At 44.8% G+C, this 21869-nt stretch overlaps 1 protein-coding gene across 6 annotated transcripts in view; it reads left to right on the top strand.

Annotated features, from left to right (window-relative positions):
- Window positions 1-21869, top strand: part of LOC146809242 (B-cell receptor CD22-like) — a 481112-nt gene that overhangs the window by 4559 nt on the left and 454684 nt on the right. For 2 of the 6 annotated variants that reach the window (XM_085616058.1, XM_085616064.1), the window contains exon 1: window positions 395-506. The exons of the other annotated variants lie outside the window; for them this stretch is intronic. The gene's annotated coding sequence lies outside the window, so the exon portion shown is untranslated. Of the gene's footprint in view, window positions 1-394; window positions 507-21869 lie in introns of those variants that run through there. 6 annotated transcript variants of the gene reach the window in all.

Here is a 21869-nt window from a genome sequence, read left to right as displayed (position 1 = left end):
TGTAGAAAATCGCTGACAACTTTGCTGAGCTTCAGAAAAGTTGTTCACCGTGTGAGGCAAAAACACTACAACCACAGACACGCATCTGCGCACTCACAGACACACACGCAAACAAGACACACAATGGGGCAAGTAAGAGCAGCTCAGGAGGCTTTCGAAATAAGTGTGAGTGCCTCCCACCCTCAAGGGGAAGAGGCAGAGAGCGTGCTGCTGCCTGTCGTTGTTGGGAGGAGGGAAGAGAGAGGCCCTCACGCACGGAGGGAGGGCATTAACAGGCGTACGGCTGCCAGGGGCAGAGAGTGGTCAGTGTCAGGGCCCGAGGGGACGGTGCTCGCGGGTGTGGGTACTCGAGAGGAAGGGAGGGGGGCCTTGAGTCTCGCCAGTGGTAGAGCCTTTGGCGGAAGCAGTAGGTTCCCGTTTGTCAGAGGGTTCCCTTTTCTGCTATTTTCTTCTCCATTTCCTTCCCTTACTAGAAACGTCAGAGGATTTGCATGCGTTTTACAGAGGTGAGTGTTTTTTCACCTGCATAGCAAGAAGGTAATTATTTTTCCCAAAACGAACCTCTTCCTAATGTACCACCTCACTGCGCTGCTATGCGACGCTCTGCTACTGAGGGGAAAGCGAAACAAGGAGTAAAGAGCCCGGGGCGGGGGTCGGCCAGTTGTAGCTCGCGCTCCTCCTGGCAGCGTGATTGGACAGAAGGTGGCGAGGGGCATCGAACCCCCAGCTTTAGCACGAACCGCGGGGTTCTTTATGGCCCTCATGTCTCCGCAACTCAGAAGAGAAGCTCACAATGAAAGCTTTAGAAATACCAGCGTTAAAAGGATTGCAAGAGGGCGCAAGGAAGAGCAAACGACGAGGAGATAGAAAAAGGAAAGAAAGGAGGAATATTGAATGGAATAAAGGGTGGAAGAAAGGTAGGAAGTGTGATAGGAAGGATGGAAGGGTGAGTGGGTGGGTAGATCATGCTTGAGTGGGTCAGAGGATGCGTGAATTGAGAAGTGGGTGGACAATTGAAAGAATGACAGAGTAAAGGGAAACCAGAGTTGAATGGATGGATGGATCAAATTATATATGTATGGGTGGGTGGATGGATGTATGCTCGCATAGATGATGGATGTGTGAGCGGATGGATGGAATGAGGAATGACCGCATGATGGAGGAAATAATGGTGAAATAGTGGATATCATGGGTGCAAGGAAGGCTGAAAGGATGAACGGACAGATATTTGAATGAAAGAGACAAAGCAGTTCTTCTAGGAAGGGATGGGCTCACTTGTTCTATTTGCTCGGTGCCGCCAGAACTTTGGTTCAAATTAGGGGGGCATTTTAATTTTCTGGCTATTCCCTTGAGTCAGGTTAGCCTGGCCAATGAGGGCTTAGATCGCGCTTCCATTGTCGTGCATATACTGTGGAGCTGCCACGCAAGGTGCTGGAGGCTCTTGTTAGCAGACATTCCGCTCTACCCCATTTCATATGCATGGACAAGGCTAGTTCTACACTATGTGGCAAAGGAGCTTTCTCTAAATATTCACCTTAGAAAAGTAGCACAATGGGTGTCCGGTGAGATTTCTTTCTCCATATTAAACAAGTCTCACCTACAATTCATGTGACAAAACAGTATAACGTCTAAATATTATGTAATTATAAATACTGATTTTGGATTATTGTTTTGGGAAGGGGAATCCCGAAAATTTAGTAATTTCTACTAAGGTCGAAATACAGTTCAGTGAGAAAACTGTGCTCACCTCTTTGCATCCATAGGTGATAGCCTATAGCATAAGCAGCAAACGTTTCCACAGACAATTGCCTGTTATGATCAAGCAGTATTTCAACAATAAAGAAAATATAGAGACACAAACGAATAAGCAAAATAGCACAGAAATGCTCGAATTTGTGTTAAGGAGACCAAAGAAATTGATTTTCTAAAATGTTTTGGATACAAACAGGCAAGAAACAGCAAATGATCAATAGATGAAGCAGCCTGTGACCTATGCATAATTGTAGGTCCACCTCATGGAGTAGGGGGTCAGCTTAACTTTAGCAGTTCACCCAAGTTCAGACTTTTATCTTAAGACTTAAACACTTTCGTGGTTCTCAAATTAAACACAGGAGGGCAAGGCAGAAAGCTTTAGCCGATGAGGGCTCCACATGGCAAAATCCTACGTCTTGGCCTATCTGGGGTAGCCTGGAGCTCATTTCAAAATCTCCAGTAAATCTTAGCTATTAAGGTTCCGAAAGTCAGACAAATGTTTAAGTCTCAGCTTTATGGGTGACCTCGTAAAAATGTCTTCCTAATCACCCCATTGCTCCGAAACAGAGTGGGGCGGCTGCTATGGTCCAGGCCACAGTATGGAAGTTGAGGGCCGGCCCAATCGCTCGCCATAGGCATGGTTCATGGTATGGTCAAGTTCAGTCACCTCTAAACTGGTCTTGTTCTCCTTCACAGGGATCCTTCTTTAGCCTGTTGAGTCCCCGAGGCTAAAGGAAGTCAGCTATCTTGAACATTGATAGAGGTTTGAGAGCCTTGAAAACAAGAAGAAGCAAGTTAGGCCTTAGACCCAACAGATAGCTTCTTCTGGGCATCTTGTAATCTATGCCACGTACCTTTGCTCAAACATTCAGAGCCTCGCTTGAGGGACCAGAGGTTTCCAGCTCCAGCTAGGCACTATCTTATTAATTTGAGGACCCACCCTTCATAAACCATCCCTCACAATTAGTTCTGGATGTCCCCCAGCTGGGAGCAGCGAAGGAGTCCAGATGATCAAAGGCCTCTTTCACACTAGGCCTCTTGTTGGCGTAAACATGTCAAAAAGCCAAGCCTTAGGCAATGCCATCTTTTCCCAGACACTTCCAATCCATTTCTCGTGTGGACAATATTTACTCTAACCAGCCTTCCTGCTAGCAGTACCAATCTGTTGTTTTCTGCCATAGAGGCATTTAGAACAGGAGTAGGCTAGTTGCTAACCCCGGACGGAAGAAAGAACAACTGAAGTGCTTTACTGCCACCAGGCTTCCGACTAGCACAAATCTTGATTTTATGATGTATATTTAAAGTCTATTTTGCACGAACCTTGCCACTGACCAGAATGTTTAAAAAAAAGTACATTTTGTAGATTTTTCCAAGCCTGACAATATTAACAAATAATAATAAAAAAACATTTTCTAAAGGAAAAGCCACAGTATAATTGCACTGAAAATGGCACTTTGTAACTAGTCTCTGTTAATATTTAGCACGTTGTACTATTATGGATTAAGCATCTTACCTTGATGGCTCCAAGGGACATTTGGGAGGTGCGGAGAGGTCAAAATGATTTATTTTAAAATATGCCATAGCATGGTTTTAAGCTGCAGCCAGTCCAGCTACAATGGCTGGTCCATTGCAGTCATAAACTTGAGTATGCAAATGTGAGATTCAATCTTTATGCCGTTGCTGCATTATCTGTGACAAGCTGTTTGGGCTAAACCTAAGAATTAAATAAACACATTGAATTTTGCCAACTCTACTCCTTATTTAGAGGGCGATTGACAGATTCACAGTTGGACAGTGTCTAAAATGTGATAAAATTAAGTGCATCCACACATAAATGTAAATGACAAATACAGCTGTTTTACATGATCACAAAGTGATGTAAAACAACTACATATGGTTAATGAATCAAGTAGCATGCTCGATCTTCAGTGGGAGATTCAAGATTTAGGGTCATAGAAGAATGGTTACTGAGAAAAAAGGAAGTCTAGTTGTCTGGCAGAATGCAGGGATTCGGTTTCTACTCGTAAAAGACCCATTTGTTTCTCTTTTTAGATCATTGATTTAATGAGCTCCCCAGTTCTATCAGAATCCCAAATGAAGTCTCACCTACTGAAATGGTACAATGCAAAATAGAGTGCCCCTCTTTTAACAAAATGCCCCAGGGCAGGTAGGGTACTTTGTCCCTGAGTTTGTTGAAAATCACACAAATAACTCAAGTGTATATGTGGAGGCTGAGCAAAGATGACATTTCTTTCTTACTCAGCCATCATCTGCCAATTGGTAGGTCTAAGGCAGGTTATAATCATTTCAGAATTTTAATATGGACACAATGCATCCTCTTAATTCAATTGGGTTGAAAGTGAATGGTAATTTCCTTTTTTGTAAAGTGTACTGGCTCAGTGCTTTGGCAGAGGATTTTGTAGACCTAGGGGCAGATGAATGAATATCTGTCACGACAGAGAAAGGTTAGCCACTAACCTGGAAGCCGGATACAGCGGGAGCGATGAAAGATGCCAGATAACCTCTTCCCCTTGTATGAAACCACCAGCGAGTATATATATATCACTCCACTGGTCACACCACAGTAGGGGAAAGGGAAAAAAGGGACAAACAAAACAATAAAGGTGCAGCAGCAAAATCACTGAAACAGGGAATAGTTCTGGAGTTGCAGACTTCACTCCTATGGTAGCCCCATGTTCCCTGTAAGTGAGGCACAATGCAATTCACATGAAATCACTGCCCTAAGCACCTGCAACATATAACTATTCAATTTGTGTATGCACTTACAGTTATCAGCCACACTTATCCTTGTATAGTAAAACAGGCACAAAAAGGCATAAATAAAGGAATGAAAAATAAAACGTAGTTCCACTACAGTTATCCTGCAGTGTAACTAGGCAGTTCAGTTTTAGGTTTAAACCTATTATAACTGATAAAAACCCACTGGAAGGGGAAAAGTCCTCACCAGTGTAAACATATAAACCCTGAAAAAACCCCAGTACAACAACAAACTAAATGCCATTCAAAGAAAGTAAAAGGAGAGTGAAAGAGTCATTTTTATTTCTTCCTGTACGGGCCAATACAATATAACTTTGTTATATAAGGTAACAGTAAGAAAGACTGGGCTAACATTATTCTGCTTGAGTTTTGTTGTTAAGGATGTCACTAAAATATTGTTTCTTCTTCCTTTTTTTCAGTTGTGTGGTCTTGTTTTAGGTGTTGTTTATTTATTTTATAAACTGTGGAGAATAAGGAAATATCAAAATCATATTTGATTTTTTGGCTACGTTTGAGTCTTTCACTGATAGGATAAATGTAGGATTCATAAGACTCTTTCCCAATATGTACCATCACATTTAACCACAGAGAATGAGTAAAAACTCTTGATATATCAGCCCCCTTTTCTATTGAGTCAGTCTTAATAGTAAGTGAATTGCCAAACACCCCAGGCATTAAACATTCAATGCAAGGTATAGTGACAGGTATATGTGAAAAGAGTGCACTCACAAAGCAGCTGGGTTACTGGTGAAAACATGGCACCAGACTTTTTGAAAACATAGAATGCAGTGTCACTTGGAATACTGCTGCAAAAAGTTGTCTACCAAGTAAGTGTTCAGCATAATTGGGGTAGATGTTAAACATCTTCTTGAGAGTAGGCTGGGCGACACTTTTAGTGACTTTGGCACTGTAACATGTTCCATGTTAGAGTGCTTGCCACTTGGTAAGCAAAGAAATGTTGAGGAGCAATTCAGGAACTTTTATTTTAGAATGTATGAGAAATAGCCCTTCAACAACCATGGCATTTGAAGTCAATAAAGCCTCACTGTGGTACTCTGCACAAGTTATAGATCCCTTCCGTAAAGGAAAATTATCTCCGGAGTTTCAAAAGTGCTCCCTCATTTTTGACTGCTTCAATACCTCTGAGGGCATATGCGCCCAGTTCAACGCATATGTTGCAGAACCTGTCGCAGAGAATCACAATCTTCAGGTACACCAGTAATGACATGGAAAGCTATGTCAGTGGCCAGCGTTAGCAAATTGTGTACTGGCTATTTTGGCGTTGACTGTATCAAGCGCCAATGTTGGTAGGGCTTTTTCACAGATAAAACTTGACATGGGAAGGAAAGAGCGGACCACAATATCCACTCCAGTCGCCCTTACCCCCAGAGCCACAAAAACAGGTGGGAGAACAACCCACCTGTGGGTATGCATGCGGACAGAAGGGCGCTGTCCCAAGTGGAAGAGTCTCTTTTAAATTTGATTGGGAAATCCGCAGGCTGAATGTAAAAGTAGGGGGGTTGTCCATCGCAGCCTTAATAGATATTAGGAGGTGTAATCATAGGGGAGAGTGTTGTATTGACTTTTCTACTAACAATTAACCCCTACTCCTTTTACAGGCCATCTTAATAGGAAGTCCCAGAAAGCCTCCCTCGGAATAGATGGACTTCCCCTTAAATCTAACTTAGATGTGTAGCATAAAGAATCCAGCCACTTTGAGTGTTGGGGGGAGGATCCTCCTACCCATTAATGACATATCTCCCTTCTTGCTAGAAGTATAGCATAAAATAAGAAGTGTCTGGCTGGGCCTGTAATGTTGTCTGTGACTCACAAAATAATCAATGAGGGGCTTACCTTTACTTGTAGCATCAGTATACTTGAAATGGTCTTACCCACAGCCTCACAGAATTCGAGAATAGCCGTACATTGTTAGAATGTCCGATGCTTTCTCCAACCCGCATTTCATACAGTTAGCGGGACTTCCTTTTGTTATTTTTGAAAGGTTTTGTGGAGATAAGTAGGCCCTATGGAGAGAAAAAAGATGGTTCCTTCTTAACCAAGCAGACTTGACAATCAAAAATAAAGTGCTCATCAATACTTGCCAACTATGCTGCCACAGCTCTCCCGGTAAGCACTTGCCCCATAGCTCTTCTGCCAAAATGAAATCTCCATCTATGGCTTATTGAATCACCCAGTACCATGTTGATACTTCCTTCCTTCCTGGAGGTTTCATTACCAATTGATTTTCCAGATAATTCCCTGCATGGATCGAGGACCTCTGATTCTGTGCCTAACTTCTTAATTGGATGTACTTGATTTGAAATTCTGCGCTCCAGATTACTACTCAACTCTGCCCATTACATGAAATTTCTATCCTGGACAAGGTCTCCCCAACACCATAGTCCTGCTTTCCTTAAAGGGATTGTCTGTTTGTCTTTCAGGCAGTCAGGTGTTGCAGGAGAATCCCATATTGGAGCCAAGATAGAATAGTAGCCTAAACCACTACCCCATCTAATACGGGCCCAAGTTCTAGCCACTGCTTGTAGCACCTTGAGTCTGATCTTTTTGAAGTAGTCAGAGTCCCCAAACTTGAATAGGAAACAGTTTGTTTGAAAGTCGGCTCCCTTCAGCATTGCTGAGAACATGGACCCTACCTTGGAGCAGTCTGGAGATTTTAACAGCATTCTGGAATGGGACAGTTGGAAAGACCATGCATAGTATTAAAAATCCTCTCCCTTTTACGCCAAAGCTTTTTCCAGGAAATTCTTACGCCTTTGTAAGCCCATATATATGAATTGATGGCCTGTTAGAGTCAATAGATGACTTTCCAAAATGTAAAGGGATTGTATTTAACAGAAAGGTGTTTTTTGGCAATTTGGTCATTTTAACCAACTTCACCCTCCCAAAGATTGACAGAGGGCGGTGTACCCAGCTCTTCATTAGCTGGGTACATTCCCTTATACTATTATTTAGATTGACATCTGGAATTTTGTCTGTCTCCTGTGCAATCTTCAACCCCAAATATCGAATTTCCTTTTTGATCAGGGAATTTCCTTTTTCTAAATTCCAAGTTATTATCTCTGTCTTCTCAGTATTCACTTCATACCCTGACACCTTTACAAACTCAACTGCGTGCTGAAAAATGACTTGCAGCGCGGCGGAGAGGTCCGATGAATACACCAATAAATCGTGTGCATAGAGTGCTACCTTTCTCTCCCACCCCTCATACCCAAAGTTTGGAATGTTCTCGGCGTCTGTAAGCTTTTGTGCAAAAGGCTCAGTATAGAGGTTGAAAAGGAGAGAAGACAAAGGGCAACCCTGTCTAGTGCCTCTGGATATTTTGAGCGACTGAGTCCAATTGCCGTTTACTAGCATTTTCACTATTGGATCCTGATTTATTAACTGGATAACCTTACGGAAGTTCTTCCCCAAGTTGTACTTTTCCAAATTAACCACAAAGTACACCCAATTAATTCTATCGAATGCTTTGGTAGCGTTCAGTGTCATAACTGCTAAGGGGAGTCTGTGCGCCGAGGCCAGGTCAATTGCACCTTTGAGGCTATATGTAAGCTCATGTAGGTACCGGCCCTTTAGAAAACCCTTCTGATCACTGTGTAACATAACTCCTTCTACTGTGCTCAACCTGTCTGATTAGATCTTTGCAATGATCTTATAGTCTGCATTGAGCAATGATATTGGCCTGTGCAACTCACAGTTAGCAGGGTTTTTCCCTGGTTTTAGTATAAGTGTGATAGTCGCCTCACCCCAGGACACCGTCAGTTGTGAAGCGGTGTTTAAGATCTCATTAAACAATTGGGTCATTAAAGGAATTAATGCCTCACCCAAGTTTCTCTATAATTCTGTTGGTATCCCGTCTGGACCTGTATCCTTCCATTTTTTCTTGACTGCAAGACTTTCTTGACATCCTCCTGAGTAATTTCCTGATCCAAAAGGTTCTGATGTGTTGTGTTGCTTCTAGTGGTGTGTGGTGTAGTGTAGCCCAACTACTTCCTCCCCAGTGATTGCCCTCTCTTCAGTGTACAACTTCTGGAAATACTCATAGAAGGCTCGCTCTATTTCTGATTCAGCGGTTAATTTAACCTTTTTCCGTTTGCCTCTTATTTCCTTTATAATGTTTCGGTTTTTACATTTGAGGCCAGTAATTTTCCAGCTCCTTCGCCATTAACGAAATGCGCCAACTTACTGGCATCCCAACGCTTTTAAATCCTTGTCTGCAGAATACAGTCTAACTGATCTTTCAGAATCCCTAACTTTTCCTCGTCCCCACAACTTACTTCATCATCCCTATTGCCAATTATGCCTGCCTCCGGAGTCTTCATTTCAGCTTCCAACCGGCTGACCTCCTCTCTTTATCGCCTTTTTCTAAAACAAAGTCTGCTTGTGATTCCCCCCCCCCTTTAGGTAGGCTTTGAGCATCTCCCAAACTACCCAAGTGGAGGCAGACCCCATGTTGTGTTTTAGGAATTTGTCCATCTCCCTACACAGATAGTTCGTTTTCATATGCATCGGAGAGTAAAGTCCGATCTAGCGTCCAAAATCTCCCCAAGTGTCTACATTTTAATTCCAGTTCCATAGTGACCTCCGAGTGATCAGACAGGTGGGCAGTCACATACTCGATATCCCGTGTTACCGCCCTCAAACTTAAGCTGACCAAAAGATAATCAATTCTAGATCTATGTCCGTCTTTCTTATTATGATAAGAAGCACATGGCAGAAGGCCAGACTTCTCTCCCCAGACGTCACAGAGGGATCACTGACAGAATATCGACAGTCAGAATATCGAGGTACAAAAATATCTACGCAAAAATATCGATGTCTAGAATATCGAAGTCCTATCTACATAATGGTAAGTACAAAAATAGCGAAAAAAATATATCGTTAAAAATATCATTGTTAAAAATATCGGGTTTTTTTAATGTTAAAAAAATTATGTAAAATAAAATAAATAATACATATAATTAAAAAAAACATTGTTAACCTCTTCAATGCCCATGACGAGCTGGTCTCGTCATGGGCCGCGGTTGCGCTGTGCCCATGACGAGACCAGCTTGTCATAAACCCTGCCCGCTAATGAAACGGCCGGCACAGGGCGGGGAAAGGGGTGGGCACTGAAGGGGTTAAAATTATTAGAAAATGTTTAAAATTATAAGTATACATATAGGTGCCAATTCCGATCCTGTAGAAAAAATTTGCGTACGACTCGTATCCGTATTTTATTTTACCTTCGAATCGTACAAGTACCGTACAAACGGCCAAGTACGATTCGTACGTGAAAAATACCTACGAATAGCGTTGGGAAATGTGTACGAGAGTGAGTCGGAAATTTTTACGTCCGAATAGCGTCGGGAAAAGTGTACGAGAGGGAGCTGGACATTTTTACGTGCAAATCGTAAAACACAAGTCCGAGCGCGCAAGTACGATTCGTACCGCCCGTCCGAATACACAACCGCATGTAAAAGGCCCCGTACGGAGCCAATGCAGTAGCACACATGTACACGGGTAAACTTGTGCCCGTATTCGAGCCGTACAGCCCCCCCACCCCCGAATATGTCAGCCCCGTACACCCCCCTGGTCCGCACTGTACCCCAGGCCTGCACCTGTACGTGCCGTACCCCCCCAAGTATGCGCCGTACCCCTGCATGTACGTGCTGTACCCCCCCACGTACGCAGGTACCCCAGGCCCGCACCTGTACGCGCCGTACCCCCGCATGTACGTGCCGTACCCCCCATGTACGCGGGTACTCCAGGCCCGCACCTGTACGCGCCGTACCCCACATGTACGCGCCGTACCACCCCCATGTACGCGGGTACTCCAGGCCCGCACCTGTACGCGCCTTACCCCCACATGTATGCGCCGTACTTCCCCCATGTATGCGGGTACTCCAGGCCCGCACCTGTACGCGCCGTACCCTCGCATGTACGCGCCGTACCCCCCATGTACGCGGGTACTCCAGGACCGCACCTGTCCGCGCCATACCCCGCATGTACGCGCCGTACCCCCCCATGTACGCGGGTACTCCAGGCCCGCACATGTACGCGCCGTACCCCCGCTTGTACCTGCCATACCCCCCATATACGCGGGTACCCCAGGCCCGCACCTGTACGCGCCATACTCCCGCATGTACGCGCCGTACCCTAACACCGTACCCCAGCACCCTCACCCAGTATCGCGTATGTACGGGCCGTACCACTATGGTATACACCTACGCCAACACCACTCTAGGGATACGACACCTACACGCGCATGTACGGGCCGTACCACTATGGCGTACACCTACGCCAACACTACCATAGTGATACGTACCCTACACACATTTGTACGGGCCGTACCACCATTCTTGGGGTGACGTAGGGGTATGCGTGGTGCGACCCGTACCCACGCTCTGTAGGCCTGGGTACGGGCCATACCCCTACGGCACCCCAACATACGGCACCCCAACATTGGGGGTACGGCCCGTACCCAGGCCTTCAGAGCGTGGGTACGGGTCGCACCACACGTACCCCTACGTCACCCAAAGAATGGTGGTACGGCCCGTACCCAGGCCTTTAGAACGTGGGTATGGGCCGTACCGCCATTGTTGGGGTGACGTAGGGGTACGTATGGTACGGGCCGTACCCACGCTCTTAAGGCGTGGGTACGGTGCGTACCACAATTGTTGTGGTGATGGGACGCGTCCACGTCCACTTCCATTGTGGCGGGACGCAGGCCTTGGTGGACACGCCCCCACCCCCCCGAAGTGACCAGACCCTGGAGGTAAGGTATGTAGGGCATGTTTACTTGTTAACTTGGGTGGGGGTTATGTTTCCTGCCCCTGCCCCCACATTTGCCCCTGGGTGTTGTTCTGACCTTCTGCGGCGTCTGCGTCGGTTCCTGTGCACCAGGTCGTAGGCTATGAGGGCCGGGATGACACGTAGGATGGGGTCCATGGCTGTCCGTTGCGTACAGGTGCTCCTTGTTCGCGTCGTCCTCAATTTCCCGGCAGTTTTTGGCTCCCGTAAAAATGCTACGTGCGGAGTGACGTAGGCACGATTCGTACTTGCTGGTTCGTAAAACGCTGCCTGACTCCGTCCGGAAGTCACGTACGCGATGTCCCGGATCGGAATTGTGGGTATTTTTTAGCCGGTCGGTGTTTTGTACGACTCGTACGGAACAGTAGGGAAAGTTTTGGATAGCAGAGGGGTAAAAATTACTATTCCTACTCCAGTGAGTGCAACAGTAGGGAAAGTATTGGGTAGTGAAGATGTACAAATTACCATTCCCACTCCAGAGAGTGCAACAGTAGGGAAAGAGTTGGATAGTGTAGGGGTAAAAACGACTATTCCCACTCCAGTGAGTGCAAGAGGAGGGAAAATTTTGGATAGCATAGGGGTACGAATTACTATTCCCACTCCAGAGAGTGCAACAGTAGGGAAAGTTTTGGATAGCGGAAGGGTAAGAATTACTATTCCCACTCCAGAGAGTGCAACAGTAGGGAAAGTGTTGGATAGCGTAGGGGTAAAAATGATCATTTCCAAGCCTGAGAGTGCAACAGTAGGAAAAGTGTTGGATAGTGGAGGGGTAAAAATTACTATTCTCACTCTTGTGAGTGCAACAGTAGGGAAAGTTTTGGATAGTGGAGGGGAAAAAATTACTATTCCCACTCCTGTGAGTGCAACAGCAGGGAAAGTATTGGATAGCGGAGATGTAAAAATTACTATTCCCACTCCAGAGATTGCAAGAGTAGGGAAAGGGATGGATAGCGTAGGGGTAAAAATTACTATTCCCACTCCAGAGTGCAATAGTAGGGAAAGTGTTGGATAGCGGACAGGTAAAAATTACTATTCCCACTACAGTGAGTGCAACAATAGGGAAAGTGCTGGATTGCGTAGGGGTAAAAATTACTATTCCTACTCCAGTGAGTGCAACAGTAGGGAAAGTTTTGGAATGCGGAGAGAAAGAAAATACTATACCCACTCCAGTGAGTGCAACAGTAGGGAAAGTATTGGATAGCGGAGATGTACAAATTACTATTCCCACTACAGAGAGTGCAAGATTAGGGAAAGTGTTGGATAGCGTGGGGGTAAAAATTACTATTTCTACTCCAGTGTGTTCAAAAGCAGGGAAAGTGTTTGAAAGCGTAGGGGTAAAGATTACTATTCCCACTCCAGAGAGTGCAACAGTAGGGAAAGTATTGGATAGCGGAGATGTACAAATTACTATTCCCACTACAGAGAGTGCAAGATTAGGGAAAGAGTTGGATAGCATAGGAAGGAACATAACTATTCCCACTCCAGTGAGTGCAACAGTAGGGAAAGTGTTGGATAGCAGAGGGTTACAATTAAAATATTTATCAATTAAATAACTATTAAAAATAAAATGACCAATTAATAATTAATTAATTATAAATTAATTATAAATACTAATAAATAAATATTAATAATTACTTTATTATAATTAAATTACTTCTCACCCTATTCCTCTATAAACCCTAAACCTGCTCCTAAAAAAACACAAGTAATATAAGTATCAATTAATTAATTAATAATAATTAATAACCAATTAATAATTAATTAATAATAAATTAATTATGAATAATATATCCGGGTATCCTGGTGCTGAGAAAGTACCTTGTTGTTATTTGGCGTAGTTGATCAACCACCCTAAAATGAGGCATACAGAAAAAAAATTGAGGGGAGGGAAAGAACCAAAGTGAGACCACGGGATGAGTTGGTAACAATACATCTATGTATTACTCCTCCTTCGCGAACAGCCACGTCTTCAGCTTCTTCCTGAATTGCAATAAATTCTCACTTTCCCTAATGTCAGTTGGAAGTTCATTCTACAGCCGTGAGGCCACGGAGCTGAAGGATCTCCCTTCTGTCCTAGCTCTTTTAAATTTTGTAGTGTGACCAAATTTGCTGTTGACGAATGGAGGTTTCTTGGGACAGTATACCACATGAATTTTCTCTGCAGTGGTTGAGGACCCAGACCATGTACTGCCTTAAAAACGATGCAGAGAGATTTGAAATGTATCCTCTGCCAAATCAGCAGCCAGTGAAAATCTCTTAGGGCCTAATAATTAATATTAATTAATAACCAATTAATGATTAATTAATAATAAATTAATTATAAATACACTTTTTAAAAATATTTACCTTTTTTATAATTAAATTACTTCCCACCCTATTCTCCTATAAACCCACAACCCGCTACAGAACTAAAACATGCAAAAATGTATTTTCATAAAAGTAATTACTGCTAACAATTTAACACATACATTAAATTAAAAACTACACTTATACCAATATACCACTTATACTTACATGCTATTGATATTCTTGTACCTCGATATTTCAAACTCGATATTGTTGTAGTTCGAAATAAACAACTCAATATTCTGTCTGGACACCGTCACAGAGTCCAGTATGCTTCATCATTGTTTGAAGATAACTACATGATTTCGGGGTGGCCACTGCTCTACTGTTTGAGATTTAACCAGTTTTATACCCAGTACTATATTAAGGTCGCCAGCCATAATTAGAGGTTCAGGAAAATCCAGTAAATTCATGAAGACTGTTTTCAGTGGCTCTGGATCGTCACAATGCGGACCATAATATTCTACCAACGTTACCAATTTATCCAGATGTTTAGTTTTAGCAAAGACCCACCTACCAAACGTATCCAATACAGAATCGATAATAAATCCCTAACTTGCCTTTTAATTAATATGACAACTCCTCTTATATTAGCACTTTGGTTAGTACAAACCATTTGATTGACCCACTTAAAATTTTTAAAAATCAACATACATTCACTTTTTACCAAGTGGGTCTCTTGTAAAATAATTATTTGCGCCAGAGAATCCCTTAGATATTGCAGGATCTTTGCCCTTCTGCCTTTTTTATGTAGACCGTTAACATTTCAATTTAAAATCTGAATAGTCATCTTAGTCCTTCATACTCGCAGCATGCTATCTGGACCTCTGTATCCTCTTCTGCCATAGTTGACCTAACAGAGGTGAATTAGATATTTTTTAAAACTTGTTTCCCTTATGCTCCCCACCCTGTACCCGCCCTCCTTACCCCTCACTGCCCCCCACCCTGGAGAACCCAACCAAACATCTCCCCGGACTTGATGTTTGTCCTATTTACTAAGCCTTGAGGCAACCCACCACAGATTCCGAACTCTCACACGTTACCTAGAGCCACATGGACTTTATGGCTTGTATTCACAACTCACTCCCTTTCATCCATCGAGATACATCACAAAAGGGAAAATCGTGTTTGTACACGTAATCCTCTTAAACTAATGCAGGTGTGGGACTAACAACTCCTTTTTTATACTCTCCAGCAGGTCGTCTGCTTCCCTCTTGCTTCTTATATTGTGCATTTTATTACTGTGCATTACTCTTAGGGAGGCCGGGAATTTGAGTTGTGCTACCGCTCCAAATTTTTTCAATTCATCTAATCACTTCGCCACCTCCATTTGCCTGTCTAGGGTTGTTCGGGAAAGGGCAGATCTAACTTCAAATGAAAAATCTTTTACTCTTAGCAACTTCATTTTCAAGGCTTTGGTCAATTTTTTTATTTTAGTGCATAAGTGTTAACATTTATCAGGATCTTATGAGGCTTAACATTATTTGGGTTCCTTTTAAAGGGGTCTCTATGCACCCTTTGGATATCCTTGCTTAACTCTTCCTCACTCTCTTCAATCTGTACCCCTTCCTTTAACAGTGAGACAATAAAAGTTTTCAAATCCTCTCCTTTTTACCCTACGGAATGTTCAGGATGCGTAGGTTATTCCTCCTTGAATTATTTTCTAACTGCTCCAATATTTCTCTAACATTCTACTCCTCGTGTTTTAAGGCAACGATATCTACTTTCGCACAGCTCAGTTCTTCATTCAGGTCTCATACTGAGTTTTCCAAGGTCTGTGTCCTGACGTTCAAGAGATTTATCTTTTTTTCCAGAGATTCACAAAAAAGTCCTTGTTTCACCCTGGTTTGTTTCTGAAACTGCAAGCCCTTTCTTAATTTCCTCCAACATAAGAACATAATCTCCAAATACCCGGGTGAATTTTCAGAAGTTACATCTTTTTACTTGGTAGATGCTTTAGGCTGGGTCTGACTCACACTCCTGGAAAGTTCTTACTCTAACCTCTAGAGCAACCTGCTCCTCATTCAGATTTATTTGAGCCTGCTCTTGGCTGCTCACGGTCTCTAGTGAGGGGAAAACCCCTTCTGCCTCCACTTGTATAGTTGTGGACTGGCCAGCTATCCGCTTTGTAAGCTCTTCTACCTGCTTTCACCTCCATCAACTTCCTGCAATGACCGTTGAGAGAAATGGGGAGCCAAAGTCTTCCCTCCCACACTACTGTTTGTTATCCCACTGGTGGTTGCTTGTTTTCTCCCCCAAGCAGAAAGCTTCTTCTGTCCCTGCTTCCCCCGCCTACCCTGATACCTTCTCTAGGGTCTGCAGGCTCCAAGTATCTTCTGTGTGTCTGCTCCAGCTGTCTTACAAGCTGGAGGTGCTCCTGAAGCACCACCGCCTTACCCCTCTGCTCATCTATTTCTAGTGCAGCAGGAGCGAGGCTTGTGCTGCAGCTGCCTCCAACGCCACGGAGCAGACCACGCACTGCTGCCCTGGGGCTCCTCCTCAGCTCCAGGGCGGCCATCCACCAGCACTTTCTCCCATTGCAGGCCACTGAGTCTGGCATGACGTGGACCAGGCACATCTCATACAGCAGTGTGACAGTGAGAGGAGGGGTCGTATGAAGCTCTTTTCATTTTTCGTTATGCGGCAAAACAATTCACAGTCTCGTGGCGAGTGTCTCAGTGTACTAACAAACAGCTATAGAGCAGCTGCCATGTTATTCCCGTTCTGCTAATCAGCCACCCCTAGATTGGATTAAACTATTTTCTGATTGAATGCTGCACCCATACAGATACAATAAAATGAATCTTTGAGTCCATTAGAAAAATAATTTTTGCTTTATTCACATCTAATTCTCAGATTTGAAAAATCCAAAAACTAAATCATCCAGTTCAATTTCTCTTGAACTTCCTCAGGCCTGTAAATAATATACAAAACCCCAACATAAATATGAACATAAATACAATCACACGCATTTAACCGCTTAACCGCAAATTCTGCCATGGTGCGACGGTTTGAAAAAGTGGGCGGGGCGCGTCGGCCAACGGACGTGCGCAGCACTAGCCAGGTAGTGCTCATGACGGCCGTTGGCCGACGGGAGAACGGAAGGGGATAATGAACAGACCAACATATATACGAACACAAGGGCATAGCTTAGTTGTAAGTAATCAACAAAACATCACAGCATTACAAGTGTACATAAAATTGTGCTGATTAGCACTTCTTGACTCAATAGCGCAGAGAAGTAAAACAAAAAAACTAAAAAATATATAAACATACAGAGGAAGGGAGTTCCTGGTCTTCACAGTGAGGTAGGAGAAGGATCTTCCTTCAGCTGAGGTCTTGCAGATCTGTGGGATAGTGGCCAGGGCCAGGTGGGTGGAGTGGAGATGTCTGGTTGGTGTTTAGAAGGAGAGGCGTGGTTGAGGTAATCGGGTCCGGTGTTGTGAAGAGTTTTGTGCATGAGGCGCTTGACTGTAATTCTTTTGTTGATCAGGAGCCAGTGGAGGTCTCTCAGGTGACCGGAGATGTGGCTTCAGCAGGTGATCTCCAGGTTAAATCTAGCAGAGGCATTCTGACTGCGCTGCAAGTCCAGGTTAAATCTAGCAGAGGCATTCTGACTGCGCTGCAATTTCTTTTTGACTTTTTGGGTAATGCCGGCATAAATTGAGTTGCCAAAGTCGAGCTTGCTGCTGACGAGCGCCTGGGTGACTGTTCTCTTGGACTCGGTGGGGATCCATTTAAAGATCTTCCAAAGTAGGCAGAGCGTGTGGAAGCAGGAGGATGATACAACATTGATTTGGCAGTTCATAAAGAGAGAAGAGTTGAGGTTGATGCCAAGGTTGCGTGTGTGTTCGGTGGGTGTGGGTCAGGGTCTGGGCACTGCTGGTCACCAGGATTCATCCCATGTGGAGGGAGTGTAGCCCAGGATGGAGACTGCGGTTTTGTCCGAGTTGAGTTTGTGGCAGCTCTCCTTTGCCTAGGTGGCTACCGCCTTCATCTTGTTGTGGAAGTTGCTCTTGGCGGTTGTAGGTTCGTAGGTGAGGGAGAAAATCAGCTCTGTGTCGTCAGAGAAGGAAACAATGTTGAGTCCGTGGTTTCTGACTATGGCTGCAAGAGGGGCCATGTAGACTTTGAAGAGAGTGGGGCTCAGAGAGGAGCCCTGGGGTACTCCTCGCTGATCTCTGTAGGTTCTGAGGAGGACGGTAGGAACCTGACTCTCTGGGTTCGGCCGTTGAGGAAGGAGCAGATCCACTCTAACGCTCTGCCTCGGATGCCAGCGTCGTGAAGTCTTGTGCAGACGGTGGGGTGAAAAACAGTTTCAAAGGTGGTAGAGAGGTCCAGGATGATGAGGGCTGTGGTTTCACCTCAGTCGAGTAGAGTGCGGATGTCGTCAGTTGCGGCAAGAAGTTTAGAAGCTGAGTAGGCAAATTCACTGTACTCCAAGTAGGCAGATCAAAGGCATTCTATCAAAATGGATTAGCTTCTACTGGTAAAAGAAAGAAGTGGTTTTGAATTGCACAGGCTTTTGCAGCATCCCCCGTGAAAGTTCAGTTAGAGAATGTACTCGCCTGGATAAAGGGCATAGGAAAGGCTATCCATTCCCACAGCAGGACTCTTTGAAAGTACTCACTGTTACGGGGACAGCCTTAACAGAGAGAGGAAATATCACACAGCGCTTATTTGACACTGCACTCATAAAACAATACATATAGCAATCTCCAGACTGCTCTGTAAGGGAATGCAGGCAGTGGGCTAATTCTTGAATGTGTAGTAGGGAGAAGAAAGGACAGCATGGCAGGGGTACACCAATTGCTAAGGATTCCACTATGCCTGGGAGAAATTTAAATTACGGCAGAATATTTGGTTTAATTTCAGTAATAGCACATTACTTTTGTTATTTGAAATTACCAAAAGTACGCCAGTTTAAGTGATTAAGAGTTATTTGGGGCAAACATCCTACCAAAGGAGCAGAGAAACAATAAACTAAGAGAGAGTGACTGACTACTGCTGTTTGTATCTTGTAGCATTTATTGCTATTTTCTTACCACAAAGTGCATTCTAAGGCCCATTTTTGACTCAAGGGTGCATTTTGCCTGAAGAGAATAGCCCTAAATGCTAAAATTTTGAGAATTCTTTCTGTAGGAACCCTTATTCTAGTCAGGGTAAGGGAGTTACACACCCATGATAACCCCTGCTCACCCCCTTGGTAGCTTAGCATGTGTAGTCAGGCTTATCTCAGAGGAAATGTGTAAAGCATTTGTACATAAACACACAGTAACACAGTGAAAGCGCTGCAAATGGACACCACACCAGTTTAGAAAAATAACCAATCTTTATCTAAATAAAACAAGACCAAAATAGCAAGAATCCAACATACACAAGCAAAGATATCACTTTTGAAAGGTTCAAAACAATTCAGTCCATAGGAAACTATGAATGCGTCCCTTTTAGCACAAAGGGGCTCATTAGGATGGTAGAGGAACCTCCACCGCCGGGCCGCCGTTGGCGGTCCCTCCACCATCTAACCCCCTTTTCCCCCCATCACATTAGGATGGTGGGGGAATAGCTTTGTGACTGCGGCGGTCACAAAGTCTGCCCTCCATGCTTCCGCCACAGGCAATTGTCATGATTGCCTGGCAGAGTGGTCAGCATGGGTAAAATGGTGGTGGTGCCTGGCAGGCACTGCCTGCCAGATTACAATGCTGGCGTCAGCCAGCCTTTCCATGGCAGTGGAACCGCCATGGAAAGGCTGGCGGAGGCTGGGTTTGGGGGCCCGTTGCAGGCCCGTTCTGTGTGGAGGGAGGGTGTATGTGCACTGGGGGGGTATTTCCATGCACAAGGTGGCAGGCACCATGTGATGACTGCCACGGTGAGCATGGAAATGCACTACATGGCATTCTGGCTTTGCGAACGGTGCTGTAGCCATGATCAGGGACCTGGATGCACCGCCATAGTGGCAGGCACATACTCATAAACTCAGTGGGACCGCCGCCTTACTAGCGGCCGGTCCCAGAACTGCAATGATGCGGGCGGACTTATGTCCGCCCACCATTTTAATGAGCCCCGAAGCACCTGGGATGCATCAAAATCAAAGACAAAGAGAGGCGCAGGGGAGGTAAGGATCCAGAAACGCAAAAAGAGATGCGTCTGTTCCTTACTGCCAGGGGTGGTGATTTGTCGGTTCCCTACAGCAGGAGGGAGGCAATGCGTTCGTTCCTTACTGTCAGGGGAGTGATGCGTCGGTTCCTTACTGTCAGGGAATGATGTGTCAGTTCCTTACTCTGAAGGAAGGTGATGCGTCAGTTTCTGGACATGCGGCCTCTGTTCCTTACTTCTAGTCAAGGTCGATGAAGACAGGTGAAATGTGTGGAAAATCCAGTCACGCTGGGTCGGTGGCGAAACAGGGACTGCGTCAATTTCCCAGCTGGGTGGCAGACGATGCGTCAAATCTTCAGCCGCACAGAAGGGTCTACGTCGGAGGCAGAGCAGGTGCTTCAGACGTCGGAGACATGGTGCTCGGGCTCAGGCTGCAGTGATTTTCAAGCCACATGGCAGGCGCTGCATAGCTTCTTTGGTGGTACTGCATAGATGCATTGGTTTTTCCACCGCACAACAAGCTTGTGGCACTGAAGACCAGTGAGTGGATTTTTTCCTTTTCCTGCAGCAGAAGTCCCTTTCAAGGGCCCAAAACTGGAATTGGCACCACCTGGAAATTCAGAACTCCCAGCAGAGGAGTTCAGGGGCTGCAGGTGAAGTCTTTAATAGCCCTGAGACTTATTAACAGGAGGCAAGCACACACAAGCCCTTAGGGCCAGCACAACACAGAAAAACCAGTTGTGACAGTTCCCCTCCCACAGCTTCCACAGCTTCTCCAGCTCTTCTTCTAGGCAATATTATCCTCTTAGTACAAAAGTGTTTTAAAGCTATGGTGTCAGTGCTCCAGTACTTATACCAGTTTCTGCCTTTGAAGTAGGCAAACTTCAAAGGAAAGTCTTTGTAGTGCACTAGACCCTGCCTTTCCCTGAACTGTTTCCAGACATGTTACGGGGGGTGGAGCAAGCTTTGCGTGAGGATAGGCACAGCCCTTTTCGGATGTCAATGACAACTTCTCCCACCACTCTAACTCAGGAAGACCCATCAGCCTGGTGAGGGGCCATCGTGATATGCAGGCAGGGCACACCTCAGCTCCCTTTGTGTGACTATCTATAGTGAATGCATGAATAGTCCACCTGTCACCCTCCCTCAGACTTGGACTCCACAAGCAAGCAGAGGTACAGAATGCTAAAGCAAGAAAATGCCCGCTTTCTAAAAGTTCTTCACTAAAAGATGTATTTTCTAATTGTGAGTTGAGGGACCCCAAATTACAAATCTCCAACTCTTCCCAATAGGAAGTTACACTTGTAAGAGGTTACAAAGAGCTCCAATTATAACCTATAGGAGAAATAGTCCTTGCAATAGTGAAAAACAAAATTAGCAGTACTTCACTATTAGGACATGTAAAACACACCAGTACATGTCTTACCTTTTAAATACACCACACCCTGCCTATGGGGCTACGTTAAACCTACCTTAGGGGTGCCTTACATAAACTAAAAGGGAAGGTTTGGGCCTGGGAAGTAGGTGCACTTGTCAGGTCAATATGGCAGTTTAAAACTGCCCACACAGACACTGCAGTGGCCGGCCTGAGATATGGTTGGAGGGCTACTAATGTGGGTGGCACAATCAGAGCTGCAGGATCACTAGTACCTTTTAAATTACAGGCCCTCGGCACACACAGTGCACATTACTAGGGACTTATTAGTATATCAGATAACCTAATCATGGATAACCAATTACTATATAGCACTGATCAGCAGTGGTAAAAAGCCCAGAGTCCTAAAGTCAACAAAGCAGGTCAGACGTTTGGGGATAACGCATAAAAAAAAGGCCAGGTCCAACACAACTGCCTAGCTGAACAAGAGTCAGGGGTGAGTCTGTTCTCTACCTGCCCTCCTTCCCGGGGCTTTGTACTCTCTTTTTGGGAGCGGTACTCCCAGACTCTTGAACTATCAGGGTGCTGGTAGTAGCCATTCTGCACAGTTCTCCCACCAGTTCAGGGATGCTAACTTGAGACTGGTCACTTAGCACAGGGTCTGTACCCTGTGGCTGAACAGGGTCCTGGTGTACACTCTTCCACACCCTCT

Source organism: Triturus cristatus, chromosome 7 (genome assembly GCF_964204655.1).
Source record: "Triturus cristatus chromosome 7, aTriCri1.1, whole genome shotgun sequence".
NCBI classification, from domain to species: Eukaryota; Metazoa; Chordata; class Amphibia; order Caudata; family Salamandridae; genus Triturus; species Triturus cristatus.
Note: the sequence above shows the minus strand (reverse complement) of the source record. Positions and strands in the feature narration are given on the sequence as shown.